Source organism: Lithobates pipiens, unplaced genomic scaffold (genome assembly GCF_037356315.1).
Source record: "Lithobates pipiens isolate NorthernLeopardFrog02 unplaced genomic scaffold, aLitPip1_a1.2 Scaffold_1, whole genome shotgun sequence".
Taxonomy (NCBI): domain Eukaryota; kingdom Metazoa; phylum Chordata; class Amphibia; order Anura; family Ranidae; genus Lithobates; species Lithobates pipiens.
This window is the reverse complement of record NW_027507685.1, coordinates 155,743,689-155,761,364: the sequence shown is the minus strand read 5'-3', so window position 1 is coordinate 155,761,364 and position 17,676 is coordinate 155,743,689. Positions and strand designations below refer to the sequence as shown.

General features: G+C 45.3%; 1 protein-coding gene across 16 annotated transcripts in view; it reads left to right on the top strand.

The window, feature by feature from the left end:
- DNM1 (dynamin 1) overlaps nucleotides 1–17,676 on the top strand; it is a 305,071-nt gene that overhangs the window by 216,305 nt on the left and 71,090 nt on the right. The window lies entirely within an intron of this gene.

Here is a 17,676-nt window from a genome sequence, read left to right as displayed (position 1 = left end):
AGGTGATGAGCAGTGCCTGGTTACATTCAGACATGACGCTTGCCTTTCAGGCCAAAGAGTACTATCTTTGTTTCATTAGACCAGAGAATTTTGTTTCTCATGGTCTGAGAGTCCTTCAGGTGCCTTTTGGAAAGCTCCAGGTGGGCTGTCATGTGCCTTTTACTAAGGAGTGGCTTTCGGTCTGGCCGCTCTACCAAACAGGCCTGATTGGGGAAGTACTGCAGAAATAGTTGTTTTTCTGGAAAGTTCTCCTCTCTCCACAGAAAAATGCTGGAGCTCTGTCAGAGTGACTATCGGGTTCTTGGTCACCTCCCTGACTGAGGCCCTTCTCCCCCGATCGCTCAATTTGGCCAGGCATCCCACTCTAGGAAGATTCCAAGGGGTTCCAAACTTCTTCCATTTACGGATGATGGAGCCTTCTGTGCTCATTGGGACCTTCAATGCTGCAGAAATGTTTCTGGACAATTTCCCAGATCTGTGCCTTGATACAATCCTGTCTTGGAGGTCTACAGGCAGTTCCTTGGACTTCATGGCTTGGTTTGTGCTCTGACATTTTAACTGTGGGACCTTATATAGACAGGTGTGTGCCTTTCCAAATCATGTCCAATCAACTGAAGTGGACTCCTATCAAGTTGTAGAAACATCTCAAGGATGATCAGTGGAAACAGGATGCACCTAAACTCAATTTCGAGTGTCATGGGAAAGGCTGACACAAACTTATGGTAGATACGTTTTTTTGTTTTTGTTTTTTTTATAAATTTGCAAAGAATTAAAAACAAACTTCTTTCATTGTCATTATGGGGTATTGCTTGTAGAATTTTGAGAAAAATAATGAATTTAATCCATTTTGGAATAAGGCTGTAACGTAACAAAACGTGGAAAAAGTGAAGCGATGTAAATATTACCAGATGCACTGTACATGCATTTGAATGACAAACTCAGAGTTTGACAAGAAAATACCTGCACTTGACCTACTTTATATGGAGTTAAAATGCAGCTCAATAGCACATGGGGCATTCGAGGAAATGCAGTGCAAAGCAGGTCAAGTGCAGTCTCTGAAGTACCATGTGTACTGCTCGATAAAAGTCAATAGAATTTTGCTGACCTACGTTTGATGTGTATTCCAAACATGTCAAATGCTAGATAACAATGTCTGCTAACATGAGCCCTTTAGTTTGATTTTCTCTTTGTCTCCCTACTGTAAGCTACCTTAAAAGCTCTCTTTCCAGCCACAAGTGCCTTCCGTATTTTGATGACAACATGAAATTTAAATGGACTGCCTTCTAGTTCAGATACTTTAAAGCGGAGTTCCAGGCGTTTTTTGTTTATTAAAAGTCAGCAGCTACAAAAAGTATAGCTACTGACTTTTATTAAACAGACACTCACCTCTCCTACGGTCCAGCGATGCGGCTGCACTGAGCCCCGCTCCTCTCCCCCTCCTTTCTTCGGTGCCTCCATTGAAACTGTGGGCACCCGGTCGTGACAGCTTGTGGGTTCACGGCTGGGCACACACTGCGCATGCAAGAGTCGCTCTGCGCTCTCCCAGTGGACAGGCAATCTTCTGGGACCTGTGACATGTCCCAGATGATTGCTGAGAGGGAGAGACCAACTAGGGGGAGGGAGGAGATGCCTAGGCGGCCCGTAGGTGGAAGCAGGAAGTCCCACTCAAAACGAAGCACCCACTCCCCCCCCCCCCCCCAAAAAAACAACCCACTTTTGGGTGGAACGCCGCTTTAATTCTCTATGGCTGATTTTTGGTAAGATGACAATTATGGGAATTTAACGTAGTACTGAACCACTCGAAAAAGGAATCAGCTTCCCTGCTTATGTAAAAGCATGTATCATTTATTTAATATAGCATTGTAAAAAAGAAATAACACCCTAGCCCCTAAAACCAATTAAAAACCCATATAACTCATTAAGAAGCCCTCTGAAATGTAAATGCCAATTAAAGAACTGACATATAATCACACACACAGGTTGGACTTGATGGACTTGTGTCTTTTTTTCAACCTCACCTACTATGTTACTATGTATAAACCAACAAATGAATGTAAAAAAAGATTTCACAGTTGTACTTATTTACGTTAAATGCTCTTTAAAAGAGAAGTAACATATATTTTTTTCTTTTCTTTTTTTTAAGGAATCATACTTACTTCTGTGGATGCAGCATTGGTGTGATGCTGCATCTGTCCCCCGACGCCTCTGCACTGAGAACCGAGCGATTGAACACCACTGATCGCTCAATTTTCAGAGCTCCCCGAGCAGAGAGCTGCTGACTGCCAGTCACCCTTCTGATCTATGCCCCCTCCTCGCTCACTGGGGTGCTGGGCTGTAAGCCCTTGTATACATGGTCGAACATTCCGACAACAAAATACGTCGGATTTTGTCCGACGTACTTTGTCCGAAACTGGTGTACACACGGTCGGACAAAGATGTCAGAAAATCCGATCGTTCGTAACGTGATAACGTTATTTAGTTACGACGGAACGACGTTCAGGCTAGTAGCCAATTTGGTCTAAGAATTTGATCTGAGCATGCGTGGCACTTTGTCCGATCGGAATTCTCTACAAACGATTGGACAAAGTCCGATCGGATCATGTTGTCGGAAAATTTTTATATCCAGCTCTCAAACTTTGTTGGTTGGACATTCCGACGGAAAAAGTCTAAGGCCGCGTACACACGGGCGGATTGTCTGGCCAACTAAGTTCGTCAGACAATCCGACAGACAGTCCGTCCAAATTTTGAATGAACGGACTTGACCACACACGATGAGCAGACAGTCCGCTGAAAGCGTGCGTGATGACGTGTACAGCACGTACGACGGGACTAGAAAAACGACGTCCTATACACTGCAATGCAACCTTCGGCCGTGTAAATCCTTTCTGAGCATGCGCCATACTTAGTTCGTCCAACTTGCCTACACACGAGCGGACTGTCCGCTGAAACCAAGTTTGGACGGACAAAACCAAGTTTGAACGGACTGTATTACGGAAATTCCGTAAGACTTTGTTCGTCAGACAGTCCGCTGAAAAAGTCCGCTGAAGCCCACACACGAGCGGATTGTCCGCTGAAACACGGTTCAGCGGACTAAGTTGGACAGACAATCCGCCCGTGTGTACGCGGCCTAAGCCTCATCTAAGCCCACACATGGTCGGATTATCCAACAACGCGGTCCGATCGGACATTTTCCGTCGGAATGTCCGACCGTGTGTACAAAGGTTAAGAGGGGCAGGGGGCAGCCGGCTCAGGCTCTCAGTGGCTCATTGAGAGGCTGAGCCAGGTGGCAGTCCAGGTACCTAGCGGATCCAGACTTTTATTGTCGTGATGATGCGGTGCCTGGGCTGACTTCTGTGACGTCAGCAGAGTCCACCCTCTGCTGAAAATGGGTCACAGGAGTGCAAAACAAACTGCACTCCTGTGAGCCATAGGAGAAGTCCAGCCAAACAAGCTTTGGCTGGACTTCTCCTTTAAGTTTCTCTCTACTAGAAAATGCTAGTTGGTGGCTGACGATACTGAAGTTTTTATTTTTCACCCAATTTCCTTTGCTAGTTGCAAAATCCTTTCAATGGTATATTAAACAGACCAAAAGCAAGCAAAGATGCTAATAGGAAAATTAGCTTGTTAGAGTTTGCGCACACGTTAATGCTGCTCTTCAGCTACCTGGCAATATGACGTACAGTTAAAAACAAAAAAACAAAGTAAGAATTAATTACATTTAATTCCAACACAGAATCTATGAGTTATCTTTGCCCAGAAGGTGGAATTACACGTTAAAATTAGAACTGTATTGTGTGAACAGAGAATCACATGAAGAGGCTTGAAGATGTTGCAGGTTGGTTAGGTCTTGAGAAATACCTCTATATTGCATGCAGATATTAAAGTTGAAATTTGAGCTGCTATAAAAAGAAACACCAATTAATGCAGGTACTTATTTATATAAAAAAAAAAAGTGCACAAGTTTGTAAAAGAAACTCATAGAAGTACCAGAATTTGACTGAATTTCTCATTTTTTTAAAGCTCTTGTAATGCCCTGCACAGTAGCACTCTAGAGTAGTAGTAGACTAGGAGAGATAGGGGCACTCCTGGGGTGAATCAGGCTCTTCAGCATGCCCATGTGCTGACAAATATCACACTGACAGAAGGAGAAAGCAGAGAGATTAAATCATCAGTCTTTTTCTGCTTCTTCACTATCCAGTCGGGGGGGGGTTGACCTACCTTGGTTGCTTAACTGCGCTAGAGAAAAGTGAGGTCACCAGCCTGGCTGTGCTTTGGAGCAGAACAGCGTAAACGGCTGGCTGAACATAAATACCAATTCTTTGGCATGTAAAACAGCTCCTTTTATATTGATTTCATTATGTATTTAACTGTTTACTGGAGCTCAGCTTTAATTGTAAGCTCTGCAGAATATTGCAATATTTACCATCTGTAGCTACATTCTATGTTACAGCTATGTGACTGTGAGCTACAATACCGTTTGTGTTTCTTTTTAGGGATTTTTCCTCTTTTAGGTTTTTGCACATAGTCCTCTAGTGTAGCTATTAGCGCTGAAGTTCTAAACTAGAGGCTGGAAATCTGCTGACACATTTATATATTCCTGTAACTGCCTTACCCACAATTACTCACAGATGTAACAGCTGGTTTTCTCATGTGGAATTTCCTTTCAAAAACCCCAGTCCTCCACTCTGTGGACCCTCACAAACATAAACCTGAAATAAACCAGAAGGTTATTTTTTTATTCCGTGTAAATCTCTCATACAGAATTTCCAAGTTTCATTGTTTTCTGACTGGGAAGGACTTAGATGCAAAGCAAAAGGGGGAAGCACACAGAAGATCTTGGAGCAGCCTTTGCTTCACACACACACACACACACAAACCAAAAGTATTCCTCCCTTGTGGTAAAGAGGGATTTCCTCTTCCTCTAGCTTTTTTTTTTTTTTGTCAGGACATAAAAGTATTTATTTGCAGAGGAATAAAGAAGAGAAAATTGTGCATCTTAGCATCCCTGTAGATGTGCAATATCCTTAGACAATATCTCACCAAGGATGGAAGGTTAACTACAGCACTTGCTGCAATTCTTGCAGTTTTACTTCTTGTCCTTTAAAACACTTTGAACTTATGACATGGCCAGGATATGCTATGCTTGACTCCACCCTGATTTGCTGGGGACAATCCCCACTTTGCCACTTTAAGGGTTCTATCCCTGGAAAACAAATATCCCAGGCAATGTCTCCAGAGGGCAAAAAGTTAAGATGGCACGAGGCAAAGTGGGGTCAACAAACGAAATATGTCAATTAAAAGAAAATCCATAAATGTCCATAACGCTAAATGTCCACTTTAAGATGGTAGCGACTCCTCTAGTAGAATAATGGACAGGGCCGGCGCTAGCAATAGGCAAGTCAGGCAGCTGCCTAGGGCGCCAGGGTAGTGGGGGCGGTAAAATCCGGATCCCTAGCCACTCGCTGGGGATTCGGTTTTTAAAATACCTGCAGGGCCGGTAATACCATAAAGCAGCAATGTCGCTAGGCTGAGGGGGGGGCGCGGTAAAATGTGCCTGTGATCCCCGCACAAACATATAACCCTCTCCATCCCCCTTCTGTCAGCCTCCTTTTTTTTCTAAGCTCTCCCGGATGGGTCTCTCAATGTGAACGCCGTGGATTCCCCTGCCAGGACTTCACTCTATCCCCAGCCCGAAGTGCGTCACTGGCAGAGGCAGTAAGAAGAGGAGGGGAGAGAGCCAGGGACAAAGAGCAGCGCCGGCAGGCCCTGAAGTGCTTGCTTAGTTGCAGGGCACATGGAATCGGCCAGGGCGGATGAGATGGAACCCTGCATGTAAGTTTCGAGCTTGCCGCGATCTCCCTGTCCTCCTCCTCCTAGACCATCGGGGATCTTTTGTCGGAAGACAGGCAGCAGCTCCGATCTGCTCGAGGTGAGGCCACCACGCCGTTCGCACAGGTAGTGGAAGAACAAGCACCACACATCCAGTAACTTGAATAAAATAAAATAAAAACTTTTTTCTGCTGTATAAGTTAATATTGCATTGTCAAGTTTATATTGCATTGCATGCACAAAGGGGAACAGAGGTGGGGTGGTGGGTGCAGAGGGGAACTGTTGTGCATGGAGGTGGGGGTTAAAGAGGGCAATAGATATATGGGGGGTTAAAAAGGGGAATACATATATGGGGGGGCAAAGAGGGGAACAGATGGGGGGGTAAAGAGGGGAATAGATATATGGGAGGGCAAAGAGGGGAATAGATATGTGGGGGGGGTGCAAAGAGGGGAACAGATATGTGTGGAGGGGGGGGGGGGGTAAAGAGGGGAACAGATATGTGTGGGGGGGGGTAAAGAGGGGAACAGATATGTGTGGGGGGGTAAAGAGGGGAACATATATGTGGGGGATGTAAAGAGGGGAACAGATATGTGGGAGTGTAAAGAGGGGAACAGATATGGTGGTGGGGGGGTTAAGAGGGGAACATATATGTGGGGGGGGGGTTAAAGAGGGGAACATATATGTGGGGGGATAAAGAGGGGAACAGATATGTGGGGGGGATAAAGAGGGGAACAGATATGTGGGGGGGGGGTAAAGAGGGGAACAGATATGTGGGGGATGTAAAGAGGGGAACAGATATGGTGGGGGGTAAAGAGGGGAACAGATATGGTGGGGGGGTAAATAGGGGAACAGATATGGTGGGGGGGTAAAGAGGGGAACAGATATGGTGGAGAGGTAAAGAGGGGAACAGATATGGTGGGGGGGTAAAGAGGGGAACAGATATGGTGGGGGGTAAAGAGGGGAACACATGTGAGGGAGAGGGTAAAGAGGGGGAACAGATGTGGGGGGGGGTAAAGAGGGGGGAAAAGATATGTGGGGGGTAAAGAGGGGGGGAACAGATATGCGTGGGGGGTAAAGAGGGGGGAACCGATATGTAGGGGGGTAAAGAGGGGAACAGATATATGGGGAAGGGATACAGAGGGGAACAGACATGTGGGGGAGGGTACAGAGGGGAACAGATGTGTGTGAGGTGAACAGATGTGTGGGGGGGGGTACAGAGGGAACAGATATGCGGGGGCAAGTGTCCAGAAGTGAATAGGTGTGTGTGTGTGTGTGTGGGGGGGGTACAAAGAGGAACTGATGTGCTTGTGGGGGGAGGGGGGTTACAAAGGGGTAAAGGTGGACAAATTGTGGTGATCTTAGGCCTGAGAATACAGGAATTGGGGTGATTTAAGGCGTGGAGGTTCAAGTTCACCTTTGTAAAGAAATAATAAATGCAGATCTTTTTGCAGGTAAAAAAATGTGCATTTATTATTATTTAGGCATTGTTAGTGTAGTAGTTACACAGTTAGCCTGTCCGTATAATACCCTAGGCTGCCCTTATACTACCCTAGCCTGTCCCTATACCTGCAGACCACAGCTGGCATGAGGAAGCAAGCCGGTACCACCACTGTTTGTCTTCAGGCCGGGTCCAGTGATGCAGGTGTGGGCCTGTTGATCATGGCCTAAAGAAAAGGTGGCGAGGTGCAGCAAAAATCTACAGGGGCAAAGCTAATTGGGGGGGGGGGGGGGCGCCGAAATGAGGTTTCGCCTAGGGTGTCAAAAATTCTTGCACCAGCCCTGATAATGGATAACCTGAATAATGGAAAACATCCTCTGAGCATCTGCAGAGTTTGGCAGGAGAGCCAATGGCCAGATGTTGCAGAGTCGCACCTGGAAGCAGTGGTTTGACAAAGAGGCAGTCCCAATGATCCAAACCATGTAGCCACACACCCCGTTACTACTTTCAGCTTCTAGCCACTCTTTGCATTCTAATCTGGTTACTGCTCGTGGCTGCTTCCTGCTTCAAGCTCTGCATTGCCTGGCGGCACTTCCATGCTGAACTCTACACTTAGATGTTTTATAATGACTTCAGTGGGTTAGGCCTTGTCCTCCCTTTGCTGTCTTATGCATCTGGGCAGCTGTGAGTGGATGGCACCATCAAGAAATCACTGGTGCTACTCCAATATAGCGCAACTGAAGCCATTAATGTATGCGCAGGAATTTTCTAGGGGTGTGATTAAAGTGGTCTGGAGGGTGGTCCTGAATTTCATTTTGAAATTTGTAATCATAGGGGATGCAGTCTGCGAGAAACACCTGGACAAAAAACCTTGTGTTGTTACAGTGAGCAAGCAAAATTTCAATATTTTACTAGTATATGCACCAGGTACAATCTGCATTCAGATTCCACTCTGCTGATTGTAGGAAATGCAGAGATGTGTTGCACTTGGCTGAGGCTATTTCAGAATTATATTTACAAATGGTTCATATATGCCTTCGTAAATAGAATTTTTATACAGCATTAACGGAGTGCACCATATCTAAGGACAGTAAACCCCATGGATATTTTTGAAGAATAAATTCACCTTTTGGAACATGTAACATGTTTCAGCAGCTACAGACTCTCCCCCACAGTGTCAGGGGGTGGGCATTTTCCCTGTGTGCCCACTGTCCCTGTTTAAAAAATAACGCCGCCATTCAGGGCTGGCTGCGTCGTTCATTCACAGTCCTCAGTGAATGGGAAACTACAAGTCCCGACAACCTTTGTGGTTGTCAGCTTGTAGTTTCAATGAACTACCATGTCGCTGTTGAGTGCTCTGGTAGTTCATTTTTTTTCCTGTAAGTATGTATCTGCTGCCTGTATGAGGTACGAGCAGACAGATACACTAATGCCACGTACACGCGATCAGACTATACGACGGACAACCGGCCGGACTTTGCAGCAGAGGGCCTGCCGGACTTTCCGAACGAGCGGACCTGCACGCACACGACCAGACTTTTGAAATGAATGGACTTGCCGACACACGGAGTAAAGTCCGTTCATTTTGAACGTGGCTCTAGGTAGACGGAACTAGCGAAGGAAGTCAATGTCGCCGCCTCCATCAGCGAGATTGACACCTCGCTAGCCCTGACACCTGGTATGGATTTAAAGGGGAATCCCTACGCCGAAAAAACAGCATGGGGGTCCCCCCAAAGTCCGTAGCAGACCCTTATCTGAGCATGCAGCTCGGCCAGTCAGGCAAGGGGGTGTGGACGAACGAGCGCCCCCCTCCTGAGCCATACCAGGCCACGTGCCCTCGAGATGGGGGAGTGCTTTGCAGCCCTCTCACCCCAAAGCACCTTGTCCCCATGTTGATGAGGACAAGGGCCTCTTCCCGACAACCCTGGCCATTGGTTGTTGGGGTCTGCGGGCGGGGGGGCTTATCAGAATCCGGGAGCCCCCTTTAATAAGGGGCCCCCCCCACCCTATGTGAATGGGGGGAAAAAAGTGTTAACAAAAAAACACAACACAGGTTTTTAAAATACTTTATTAGACAGCTCCGGGGGTGTTCTTCCGTCTTCGGGGGTCTTCTTGCCAGACTCCTCTGCTATCTTCTGCTAGCTCTTTTACTAGCGGAGGAGCCCGGCTTTCTCCTTTGTCACCGCCTCCGTCCGGGGGTCTTTTTCCGACTTCGGGGTCTTGTCCCGCTCTTCGGTTCTTCTTGCCGGGCCTCCGCTTTCTTCTTCCAATCCAGCTCTTTTACTAGCGTTGGCCCGGTCTTCTGACGCTGTCGCCAACGCCTTCTGATGCTGGGACTGTGATATCATAAGGGGCGTGGTCACCATGTGACACCATCCGGTGACCCCGCCCCTTATCCCTATATAAGTCGCCACACAATGCGTCCCTGCCATTATGGCCAGAGAGAGCGTCATGTCAACATCGGAAGAAGAGAAGGAGGAAGAAAAAGGAGAAGCAGGAAGAAGAAGCAGAAGGCTGCAGTGACAGAAGACCGGGTCAATGCTAGTAAAAGAGCTGGAAGAAGAAAGCGGAGGCCCGGCGAGTAGAACCGAAGAGCGAGAAAAGACCGCCGAAGTCAGAAGAAGACCCCCGAAGTCGGAAGAAGACCCTCGGGCGGCAACGAAGGAGAAAGCTGGGCTCCTCCGCTAGTAAAAGAGCTAGCAAAAGAGCAGAAGATAGCTGAGGAGTCCGGTGAGAAGACCCTCGAAGAGGGAAGAACACCCCTCGGAGTTGTCTAATAAAGTATTTTAAAAACCCGTGTTGTGTTTTTTTATTAACACTTTTTCCCACCCAGGTGAATGGGTAGGGGTACATCGTACCCCGTACTCATTCACATAGGGTGAGGGCCAGAATCTGGGGGCCCCTTATTAAAGGGGGCTCCCGGATTCTGGTAAGCCCCCCTGCCCGCAGGCCCCTATAACCAACGGCCAGGATTGTCGGGAAGAGGCCCTTGTCCTCATCAACATGGGGGCAAGGTGCTTTGGGGTGCTTCTCCAAAGCACCCCCCCATGTTGAGGGCAAGCTTGGATAAGGGTCTGCTATGGACTTTGGGGGGACCCCCACGCCGGCGTAGGGGTTCCCCTTTAAATCCATACCAGGTGACGGGGCTAGCGAGGTGTCAATCTCGCCGATGGAGGCGGTGACATTGACTTCCATTACTAGTTCTGGCTACCTGGAGCCACGTTACTCCGTGTGGGGGCAAGTCCGTTCATTTCAAAAGTCTGGCGAACTAGCACACAGAAGGGCGGGTTGTCCGCCGGACTGCCGAGTCCAGCGGACAATTTTGAGTCAAGACTTCTTTCTAAGTCCGTCAGACTTTTGGGAAGAAAAGGTCCGCCGGAGCCCACACACGGGCAGATTGTTCGGCGGACTCTGGTCTACAATAGTCCTCCATGGCACCCGCGATCGTGGATGCAATGGTTTTCAGGCTCCAAGTAACAATAACAGTAATAAACATTTTTTTACCCGCAAAAAGATGTGCATTTTTATTTTTTTATTTTTAAATCTGAACTTATCCTTTAACTTATTAAATCTTTTTTCATACAGTGCCTTCAGATAAAGTTGATATACTTGAACAAACTACACATAAAACTGACATAATGTATTCATTCTCATAATCATCCTTTTTCATATAATAATAGTAATAGTGTTACCGTATGTTTCAAAAAATTTTTTGTAGGATTATATATATTGTATGGTTTTTTTTTCAGCAAAAGCAGTTTTCCTTTGACATTAAAAACAGTGAAAATCCATTGCTGAATAAAATATCAACTACAGCTCTGTAATCCAGTATATTCTTCCAGAAAGGTAGAGCACCAATTGGCGATTTGCCACTACTGTTAATTGAAAACATGTGTAGGGTTGGAGCCGTCCAGCTCTTTTTCCATAGGGCCCCGTGTTTGCTAATCATGAGATCACATTTCACTCTCATGCGAAAATGTTTTTTTCTTTTCTAAGTACATAATATAAGGCTTAAAGGAGTTGTAAAGGCAGAAGGTTTATTCTTAATGCATTCTATAGATTAAGATAAAAAACTTTCAGTGTGTAGCAGCCTCCCCAGTACCCACTAATTACTTACCTGAGCCCCATCTCTCTCCAGCGATGTCCACAAGTGTTAGCCATCTGGGACTCTCCTCCTGATTGGCTGAGATTGGCTGTGTCTGAATGGACACACAGAGCTGCGACTCTGAGCTGTTTGTTATTTATTTTATTTGTTTTAAACAAGACTTTACAATCACTTTAAAAAGACCTTTTCACCAACCAAAGAACTGCAGGTAGAAGCGCATAAAATTCAAATATTTTTTAATGTTTACTTTCAGCGCTTTTGTCCATGTTTGCTTGGGCACGGCAGCCCATTTGTTTGCCCGAGCAAACGCAGCCCACAAAAGCTTATATATTTGAAATGAGTGTTACTCCCAAAAAGTGAACTAGACATATATACCTTGTTTCAGCATCAATATGAGTACCCAGTGTGATAATCGGGTGATGTAATGCTTCTCTGGAGGTAATATTAACAACTTCTAAATGTCAGAAGTACTCATCAGTGCACATAAAGATTTTTCAAGTTGCTTTGTGTGAGAAGACCAATCTTTATCTCATTAAGAAAAGGGAAGAATGTGTTTTTAAAGCCAAGCTCCAAAATAAACAAATATTGTCTAAATACAGGAGATATGTGCATTTTTTCAAGATTGGTGCATCAATCAAGTGGTAAACATTGCCTCTGTGCAAAAGTTATCCACCCCCTCCTGTAGTTTTCTGCTGGCAGCCTGTAGTGGGTGAAGACTGCTGTGTACCTCCCACAGTTCTGCTCTCTGCACGGGCTATGTGTAGCATAGTGATGATGTCCCCACTAATTTTACAAGGTGACATCTGTGTTTGCAAAGTCATTTGGTGCACAGATAGTGGATTTATAACCTTTGCGGCTATTGTATAATATATATCACAAGACTATTTTTTATTTTATTTTTGCCTGGAGTTCAGCTTTAAAAAAAAACAGACAATAAGTCTGACAGTTGTTGGAATCTGTAACTCCAACTGCTTTGGTTTGTTTGAATTTCTTCAGAAAAAGTGCAAAAAGAGAAAGAGGAACTGCTGACCGATTTCTTTGGAAAAACTGCATGAAGGAAAAGAAGGGACCAGTTTACAGAAAACGCTTCCCATGTTTTACAGATAAAGTGTGTGTCAATTCCTGTTTTATCTCTAGTTCAACCATTGTTAGTTTTCATAAAGTCTCCCCTCCCATAAGTTCTTGCAAAATGAAATCTTGTTTCAGTAAATTAAAAAAGAAAAGTCTGTAACACATAATAAACATGCCCTGCACTGTACACTGTGATTTTCTTTTCTTATTAATGGGTGTTAACCAGGCCTTTGTAGTGTTGCAATGTGTTACATTTGTTAAGCCTAAAGTATTTTTGTAAAGTTCGAGTTTTATATTGCAGATGTTATTAGAACATGTCAGCTGTAGTGGGGAAGCATTGCTGAAAAGAAAGGTCTTGAAATTTTCAAATTTTTATTGCTTTTATTTAAAAACTTATAAATAAAACAGCCAGGGCATTTTGGGGTTGGACTCCTCCTTCAATAATTAAAGGTATTGACTGTAGAACACAGTGTATGGACAGGGGTGGAGCAAGGGTGGAATACCATGGTAAAGCAGAGATGTTAATCTGCACGTGTTCCAAACTGCCAGCATTGATCAGCACACAGTGTGGAGGAGAGCATAGTTAGCATATTATTATATATACACAGTATAAAATATTTTTTTTTTCTACCAAAATCAGGATAATTTAATCAGGATCATTTAAAAGTATGTGAAGCCAACTTTGTTCAAAGTACTTCCAATTAAACATATTTAGTGGCATATTTATAAAGCAGTGGTTGAACATTATTTACTGATCATTAGCCATTGTCCACCCATCTGAACATTCTCCCCATAAAGTATTTGTGCTCTCCACATTCACCCACATGTTGGCATAATTCAGTCACACTTGATGCCATTTGCTCACAACCCACATTCCCCATGATGAATAGTAAAGCCAGATCCCAGGACAATGTTCTGTGTTAAATATATGTTTAATATAACAGTCTCCAGGCCTAATTGCTTCAAATTTTTCAATTACTGATTCATGTTTTTTTTAGTGGCTCGCCGTGGCCATGATTCACTCATCACTGCACATGTTTGACATGCTGCATATGTGGATTTAGCCTAACATCCTGGTTGACAAAGGCTTTTCCCTCCACCTTGCTAGTTACTTAAACTCTTCAGAGGATAGTGGGGCCAAGGTCTAGCTGGCAGATGGTGGTTCAGTTGAATCTAGGCATCCCAATATGTATAGATGTGACGACCTTTATTTCTTTTAAATAGTGCAAAGGGGTAAAAGAGGTTGAACTGGATGGACTTGTGTCTTTTTTCAACCAGACTAACTATGTAACATGTACTTTTGTTTTTCTTGGATGTTGGTAATCAAATCTCAGAGGGATTTCAGCTGTGAAATACAGCCCCAATGCCAAAAAAGTTTGGAAGTTGTGTAAAATCTACATAAAAACAGAATGCAATGATTTGCAAATCTCATAAACCCATATTTTATTCACATTTGAAAATAGAAAATATATCAAATGTTTAAACTGAGAAAATGTACCATTTTAAGAAATAAATATCTCGTTTTGAAATTGATGGCAGCAACACATCTCAAAAAATTGGAACAGGGCAACAAAAAGCTTTTATTGTAAGTGATGTGAACAAGGAAGACATGGAAGAACATTTTGCAACTAATTAGAGTTAATTAATATAGATAGTTATTGGGGGCTATTGGCGCTACCTTCAAGTGATAGTTGTACTATTAGACCTCCGGTAAGTGACCAGTATCAATATGCAAAGCTAATTTGGTGATATGAGTACAGATCTTTCCCTATTCTTTATATGTATATATCTATATATATAGTGTAAGGGATCTTCCCGGGGTAGGGTGTGTTTGGACACAGTTCACAGCAGACTTGGAATTTGATAAAGCAGATCTTGGCGTTTATTCGTGGTACAAACAGTCCAGCAAACAAAATATACAGCAACACCGTGCTTTCTAAGTACAACAAAAATAAAAGTCCTAGCCCGGCTGGGCGCTTACTAACAGGTTCTGCTCACCTATCTGACACTTACAAACACAGCGTCTTTCGCCTGGATATCGCAGGGTGAGTTTTAGCTCCAGCAGTGGCTGTGCTTGCAGCTTCCTTCAACACACAGATTGTTCATTCCCTGGCTGAGAAGCAATCACCTGCAGACCCTACAGAGCCTTTAGCTTCCCAGGCTAATTAGGATCCAAACTCACCTGATCCCAAACCCAGAACTGGATCGGGGGATGTGGAATGACAGGTCCCTCTACCAAACCTACCTGCCATTCCATATAAACCCAGGCCCGGCAAAATTAAATAACAACTCAGCAGCATATCGCTGCTGAGAAACTGATCCATCCTGGATTTACCATCTCACACTGTGTAGCAACCTAGGTGAGATGTACACCCCCTCGATCACTTCTCCAGTGACATGTCTACATATCCCCCCCCTCTTTTTCAGACCGGAGGGCTGAGCCTTTTGTCCCCACAGACAACTTACCCTTGACAATGCGTCAGCATTTGCCTGTAATTTCCCTGGCCTGTGTTCCACAGTGAAATTAAAGTTTTGTAGGGAGAGAAACCATCTAGTCACTCTTGCATTTCTCTCCTTGTTTAACTTCATCCATGTTAGGGGGGCATGGTCTGTCACCAACTTGAATTTCCTGCCTAGCAAGTAATACTTTAAAGATTCTAGGGCCCACTTCACTGCCAAACATTCTCGCTCCACAATGGCATAATTTTTCTCGGCCGGGGTTAGTTTTCTACTCAAGTACGTCACCGGATGCTCCTCACCATTCACTACTTGTGAGAGTACTGCACCTAAGCCTGTGCTAGAGGCATCTGTCTGGACCAGAAATTCTCGCCTGAAATCGGGGGTGACTAACACAGGTGGTTGGCACAAGGCAGACTTAAGGCTTTGGAAAGCCTCCTCGGCCTCTGGGGTCCACGTGACCATTGCTGTCTTTCCGCCCTTTGTCAAGTCAGTTAGCGGAGCAGCAACTGAGGCAAAGTTCGGCACAAATCTACGGTAATAACCCGTAATACCCAGGAAAGCTCTAACCTGTTTCCTTGTCAGGGGTCTAGGCCAATTCTGTATTGCCTCAATTTTATTTAGCTGTGGCCTAACCAATCCTCTTCCAACAATGTAGCCCAGATATTTGGCCTCTTCTAGGGCTAGAGCACACTTCTCGGCATTTATGGTCAACCCTGCATCACTTATGGCATCCAACACGGCCTGTACCTTACAGAGGTGACTTTCCCAATCAGGGCTAAAAATGACCACATCATCGAGGTAGGCGGCTGAGTAATCACGATGTGGTCGCAGAATCAAGTCCATCAACCTCTGGAAAGTTGCAGGCGCTCCATGTAACCCGAACGGCATCACTACATACTGGAATAGCCCATCAGGGGTGGAGAAAGCAGTTTTCTCTTTAGCCTCGTCAGAAAGTGGAATCTGCCAATAGCCCTTTGTGAGATCGAGGGTGGTTATGTACCTGGCGTTACCCAACTTCTCAATCAACTCATCTACCCTGGGCATAGGATACGCATCGAACTTGGAGATCTCATTCAACTTTCTGAAATCGTTACAGAACCTCCAAGTTCCATTGGGCTTTGGGATTAGCACAATTGGGCTGGACCATTCACTCTGTGACACCTCAATTACCCCCAGAGCAAGCATACGTTTTACCTCGGCAGATACGGCTTCCCTACGTGCCTCGGGTATCCTATAGGGCTTAAGGTTTACTCTGCTTCTAGGCTCAGTTTCAATGTGATGATGGATGAGGTGTGTACGCCCTGGGAGGTCAGAGAACTTGTTTTTGTTTTTCTGTAAAAATTCCTGAGCCTCCTGTTTCTGTGACACTGATAGAGTATCACCTACCTTGACTGGAGGGATTGGTTGTGACAAATTATTAACAGTATTTGTCGCCCCCAAGGATTCCCTGTCTTTCCAGGGCTTGATCAAGTTTATGTGATAAACTTGGAAAGGCTTCCTTCTACCTGGTTGGTGCACCTTGTAGTTCACCTCACTGATCTTTTCAACAATTTCATAAGGACCTTGCCAAATGGATTAGGTCATACATCTGGGACCTCGCTGATTTGTCCAGACTGTAGCTCCAGTTGCGTACCCTCCGGGCACGGACTGCAGTAGTAACTCCTAGTCGGGCAAGCATCTCCTCTTTTAGCCGAGTATAGTCCTTAACCTCTTGCTCACTGAGGTCATAGTAGGCCTTTTGAGGTTCACCTGTTAAATAGGGCGCAATTACCTCTGCCCACTCAGCGGCTGGTAACTTCTCTCGCTCAGCCACGCGCTCAAATACTGTTAGATAGGCCTCAACATCGTCCTCAGCAGTCATCTTTTGCAGCGCTTTCTGCACAGTCCTTCTCCCAGAAAAAATCTCTGGAGCGGCTCCCTCCATTGTGGGTGGATTAGCAACCACAGGCGCCTCTCGATTTACTATCAGGTGCTCGATAAGTTGTTGTTGTGCAGCCATCATCTGCTGTTGTGCAGCCATGGACTGTTCATGTCGTCTATTGGCCTCTGTCTGCGCCTGCTGTTGTGCAGCCATCATCTGCTGTTGTTCAGCCATGGACTGTTCATGTCGTCTATTGGCCTCTGTCTGAGCCTGCTGTTGTTGCAAACTCACTTGCATAAACTGCTTCAGCATCTCCTCCATGTTGCTGGACTGTTTTTGGAGTGTAGTTGCAGCTTTCACCCAGGACATCAGCAGCTGTAGCCAAGTCTGTCCACACCGTTGCCCCTAGCAACCGCGTTGCCCGCTACCTCCACCAATTGTAAGGGATCTTCCCGGGGTAGGGTGTGTTTGGACACAGTTCACAGCAGACTTGGAATTTGATAAAGCAGATCTTGGCGTTTATTCGTGGTACAAACAGTCCAGCAAACAAAATATACAGCAACACCGTGCTTTCTAAGTACAACAAAAATAAAAGTCCTAGCCCGGCTGGGCGCTTACTAACAGGTTCTGCTCACCTATCTGACACTTACAAACACAGCGTCTTTCGCCTGGATATCGCAGGGTGAGTTTTAGCTCCAGCAGTGGCTGTGCTTGCAGCTTCCTTCAACACACAGATTGTTCATTCCCTGGCTGAGAAGCAATCACCTGCAGACCCTACAGAGCCTTTAGCTTCCCAGGCTAATTAGGATCCAAGCTCACCTGATCCCAAACCCAGAACTGGATCGGGGGATGTGGAATGACAGGTCCCTCTACCAAACCTACCTGCCATTCCATATAAACCCAGGCCCGGCA